The sequence below is a fragment of the Echinops telfairi genome, unplaced genomic scaffold (genome assembly GCF_000313985.2).
Source record: "Echinops telfairi isolate 266 unplaced genomic scaffold, ASM31398v2 ScPeMD7_3533;HRSCAF=4204_1, whole genome shotgun sequence".
In the NCBI taxonomy this organism is placed as follows: domain Eukaryota; kingdom Metazoa; phylum Chordata; class Mammalia; order Afrosoricida; family Tenrecidae; genus Echinops; species Echinops telfairi.
In genome coordinates this window covers 12,124,274-12,129,336 of record NW_022107432.1, presented here as the reverse complement: position 1 = coordinate 12,129,336, position 5,063 = coordinate 12,124,274, and the positions used below count along the sequence as shown (strand labels likewise).

Below are 5,063 nucleotides of genomic sequence, written 5' to 3'. Positions count from 1 at the left end.
GTATCGCCACTCACACCACTGGTCCTGTAGGGCTCATCCGCCCTGGATTCCCTGTATTTCCAGTGAGGGTTTTACTTATTGTTGATTTAAAGGCTTTTTTTTTTTTTGATGGAGTGATTGCCTTCCGACCTGCTGCTCAGGGACTCCCCAGGTGTGGTAGCCAGAGATGTCACTCTGATTAGCTGACCTAAGGGAGCGCTTGAATCCCAGCCTCAAGGGCTGCCTGCTGAGTATATTCTTGCTAAGCTGCCCATTAAAAAAAAAAAAAAAGCTGTTTCTGCATTTCTCCTGATTTACAATGGGTTTGGCTCTCCCTTCCTTCCCAGGAGCATTCATATAAGTTTCCTCCCCCCCACCCCCACCCTGGGGAATGTTAGTGTTAGGCACTTTTCACACAGGCTCTACCATAGTAGGAAATTCAGGAAAGAGGAGCCGGCCTAGCAGGAGCAGCTGAGGTTGTGTAATGAGATGACCTGCTATTTAGAGGCACTGCCAGTCCCTTCCTCTTCCACCCCTTTCAGTGTCAAGAAGGTTCGCAGAGTGAATGAGAGTTGTGGAAGGGTCCCTATGACATTGGAGGGGGCAGGGGGTAGAGCTGGTATCCCTTCCTCCAGGGAAAGAACTCACAGAATCCCATCTCCTTTCTGCCCCACTCACTATCACCCAGAACTTGGATTCCCGGAAAGGAGCTGGGCATTAGAGACTGGGCAGTAGGGTGACTGTGGAAATTACATCCTCTCCTCCCCACCGCCTACTGCAGATGCCAGCTCTTGGGGCATTTCTTTGATGGCAGTGTCAGGTATTATATCTAGCTAGTGTAAGTGATACAAATGGTCACATGGTTCATTATCTTTTGTATTTGTCAAGTTCAATTAAGCACATTGACAATCAATTCCTAGAGATAAATCAGCAAGCATGAATCCGTATTCTGTATTGTGTACAGGGTTCTCTAGACTAGAGAAACAAAACCAGGACACTTGTGATTTTATATATAGATAGATATATAAAACACCAATTAAACTGTGACCTTATTAAACCCACATGTGTTCATCGGCCAGGTTGGCACAATAAACCTACCTATCACATGTATTAAGTATAAGCTGGCACTCCATTTCTATCTAAAATAATAATTACATAGCTAGTCTTTATTGAGTGATTGTTATGTAGTGGCTTTATGTAAAATCATGTACTTTACATGATTTTATCTTTAAAATTGTAAAAACTACTACCATCCTCAAGGGTGGTTATACATTTGCAATATGTTTTTTTTTAAAGGAGGAAGTGAGGGTTAAGAGAGGAAAGCACGAGCCCAAGTTCTTTCAAGTGTGCAGGTAGTGTGCGGTGGAAGGAACGCTCCCAACCCAGATTGAGTTCTGACACCTTCTATTGTTTCCTGAAATCAAGGGTAGCTTAAAATCTGTAGAAGCGGAACTAATTAGCTCTTGCCAACGTGAGAAGGTAGAGATCCAGTGAAGTGGAATGGAGGTTTCTAAAATGGATATGGAGAACCTGCAGTGGTTCTGAAATAAACTGAAATGAAAGAGTTGCCTATTTAAACGTTTTGTTCTATGACAAATAGACCTGGCGGATTTCCTGATTCTACTGGGAAAGCACTGACATGAAAGTCCAATAGATGCAAACAAACAGCCAACCCCCTTGGGGTGAGTCCACCCTGACTCACAGAGACCTGTAGGACAGAGTGGACCCCCCCATTTGGTGTTTCTGAGACTGTGCCAGAGTAGATAGCATCATTTCCTCCCCTCAGAGCAGTTGGTGAGTTTGAACCGCCAGCCTCTGGGTAAGTGAAGTGCTACCAGGGATTCTTTCCAAGAGATCAAGTGAGTCAAAAAATAGAAATAGATTCAAGGAAGGCTTGTGTGAATTTGTTGATCAAAAATCTAACATTTCTTTTTAAATGTCATAAAACATTCCCTTTAGGTAAACATAAAATTGCTTTTGGGTTTGTTTTAAAACATTTCGACATTGACTATTTTATATGGTTCAATGTAGCTAGAGGCTTGTGCCTGACTTTTACCTAGAAAGTCTATAGATTTCATACAAAAATTTAATTTTGATTCCAAGAGTCTCCCAGCCTGAAATACAAAAATGAGGACTCTGCTATTTTCCATTCTGGTTTTGTTGGAAATGCTAGTAAAGTAGTTATTTCACTTTTCCATTCGTGTGTGTGTGCGCGCGCGCGCGCGCGCGCTATATTATATACATCGTCACATTCTCAATCACAAGTGCAATGAGTTGGAACTGAGTTTTCTGGACTGATGTGTCTTTGATGGTCATGGAATTAAAAATTAGATTCATTTCATTCTCGCCATCTGGTAGACTGTGGATAAACCCTCCGAGCTTCAGTTTAATCATCTGTCAGATGGAAAGGTGTGTACATTCCAGCTATAAACGTTTGCAGAGAGTTAAGAACACATTTGCCTCCCTGCTGGTACAGGCCTGTCTTTGCATCCCTCCCCACCAAGTATGCCTTCCATCAGCGATGAACTGCCTGAAACAGGGGTCTTCACAGGGATCTGTGTGTCTAGTCTGAGTTACTAGATTTCGTAAGTAGGAGCACAGGACTCCCAGTTGTATTGGATTCCAGGTAACTAATGGAGTGTTTTTGGTATCAACACACCATGGAACGCAGCCCCAGTGACAAGCAGTGAAACACTTGGCTGCCAACTGCTCAGACCTGCCGGCTGCTCCATGGGAGAAAAGATTAAGCAACGGGGAAGCCATCTAAGAGTAACCCACAAAGTGAAGCGGAGCCATTGCCATCGAGTTGGTTCTGATGTAGGGCAGAGTAGAACTGCCCTGCAGGGGTTCTGAGTAGGTATTCCAGAAGCTGACTGTCTTTGCAAACTCCTGTTGGATTCCAGCAGCCAACCTTTTGGTTAGCAGTTGAACACCTAACCGCTACACCACCAGGGCTCCACTCAGTAAAGATCAAGTCCAGGAAGTTCTGCGGGAGGCAGTTCTACTCTGTCATATAGGGTCGCTGTAGGTTGGAATCCACTCAAGGACACATCTCGAATTTCAAATTTAGGAACATTTAGATCCATGAGCTATCTGGGGTGTGGTGAAACATGGGCTTTTGTGTGTATGTGTGTTTTTCTTCAGAATGGACCCCGAGCTTTTGTGAGGTTCTCAAAGCAGGCCTAATGCCACAATCAATTCAGAACCACTGAACCTAGGGATAGCATTGAGAATAAATGGTATTGACGTCTACTCTGGTCTCTGATTGGGCAAGTCTATGTGAAAATACTCTGCTGAAATCAGGTCCTCTGGCCTGAAGCAGATCCCAAGAGAAACAGCTCTTTAGAACTGACTCTAGAGGAGAAAAAATGATCTTTTGATCTCTAAAATCATGTCCTGATTCTCTCTCTACACCCCCACCCCCCATCCCCCAGTCCCTCTTGCCTCCTTGGGAGACTGCACAGGACAAGCTGGAAAGCCATGTGTGCTGAAGTGTCACTGTCACTCTCTGGCCAGGATAAACTGGGATCCCAGAATGGTTTCTTGCCAAAGAGGCAAATCAGCTGCTCGCGCGGAGTCTCTGCCACATTCCAAAAGCTGCATCTGTCCCGGCGCCTCCGAGCAGCCTCCGCAAATAGAAACATGCCCCTTCTGCTGCTTGCCATTTTAAGTCCAGTCCAACCAGAGGGGGTTTTCCATCTTGTCATTTCATTCCAACATGGCTTTAAATATAAAACAACTATCCGTATATTCATGTGTACTCAGTCAAAGCAGAAACAAGTCTCTATCAATTTTTTTTCAAAGTCTTCTTTTCCCTCCTGGTGTGTGTATGTGTATGTGTGTATGTGTGTGTGTGGTGGGGGCCGGGTGGTGGTGGGGGTGGGGGTGTTAGATTTCTATTTTGCCAATAAGTTTTATTTCTGGAAATTCATAGTTGTCTGATTCTGCTGCAACCAATTTAGTTAAAACTGACTGCACTTTATGTAAACTTAAAAAAATGCATCTTATCTTTCACAATTCCATTGGTTTATTTCAACTTACTCAAACTAAATTGGTTACATGGGCCTTAAAGTGTTTTTTTCAAAGAAAGGCCATCTAAACTTTGTGAACAAAACAAAAGAATGTTATCTTCTCTTTTCCCCTCCCCTACACACATTATGGAAGAAGAAAAAAAAGTTTTTTCATGCTCTAGATACTTAAAATTATTATTAAAAATTGGAACTAATTTTCCTTTTAAAAAAGGCCTCACTCTCTTGGATTTCTCTTCATGTGACGTTCTCCTAACGCATCCCATTCCTTAGATTTCAAGAAAATGTTTTCTGGCATCCAACTCCCAGTCAGGGACATGAGCAAAACGGCCCAGTTATTCTCCTTTCAATAGAAGAAAGCCACAACTACAAGAGTTCAGACACCCCAACACTCCCCACACACACCCCAGAATTTACATGACAGGGCTTGGTGAGGGTGGCCCAGCTCCTTACCCTCTGTGTGAAGGAACTTCCTGAGCTGTGATGACAAACGTTCTAGCAGCAGGCTCCTCTTGGGAAGTGATCTGTAGAGAGACAGAGAGAGGGGGGAGAGAAGGCCAATTCGGTGGGGAAGCACCAGCAGCCACCTGACAAGCCCCGCAGCAGCAGCAGCAAATTTTATAATGACCCTTTGCTGTACCTCTGGGTAAGGCAGGCTGAGCCTGCACTCTCCGCCTAGAGTGCTAGTCAGAGCCCTCCTCTCCCTCTTTGGCCTTCAACTCCAGGCCACCAGGGGCAGAGGGCGGGGCGCTGGTTGGCGGAGAGGGATTGGGTTTGCTCAGTTGTTAAAAAAAACAAAAACCAAGAGCTCAAATCAACCGGGAGGAAAGACAACTCGTTAGATGGGTATTTATTTAATTGTTGCAAGTTGGGTCGAGAGAGGGCATTCAGCTTGAAAAAGCGAAGGTGGTAGATTCAAATTAGTTTCTAGAAAAGTAACTAGAGTGGTCACTTCAGGTCCTTGGAGAAGCCAGTTATAATTAGAGTGTTCTTAGAAGATGAGAGCACATGTTGATCAGGACATGGTGCTTCCCATGGCGACACACACACACACAC

The 5,063-nt window shown here is 44.3% G+C and overlaps 1 protein-coding gene across 2 annotated transcripts in view; it reads right to left on the bottom strand.

Moving 5' to 3' along the window:
- The window catches only part of KLHL31 (kelch like family member 31), a 23,698-nt gene extending 19,012 nt beyond the window's left edge, over window positions 1-4,686 (bottom strand). The window contains exons 1-2 of one of the 2 annotated variants that reach the window (XM_045294905.1): window positions 4,648-4,686; window positions 4,461-4,531 (exon numbers count right to left, since the gene is read on the bottom strand). The gene's annotated coding sequence lies outside the window, so the exon portion shown is untranslated. Of the gene's footprint in view, window positions 1-4,460; window positions 4,610-4,647 lie in introns of those variants that run through there. The other variant, XM_004696349.2, reaches the window with a different exon arrangement.
- Window positions 4,687-5,063: the final 377 nt, after the last annotated feature.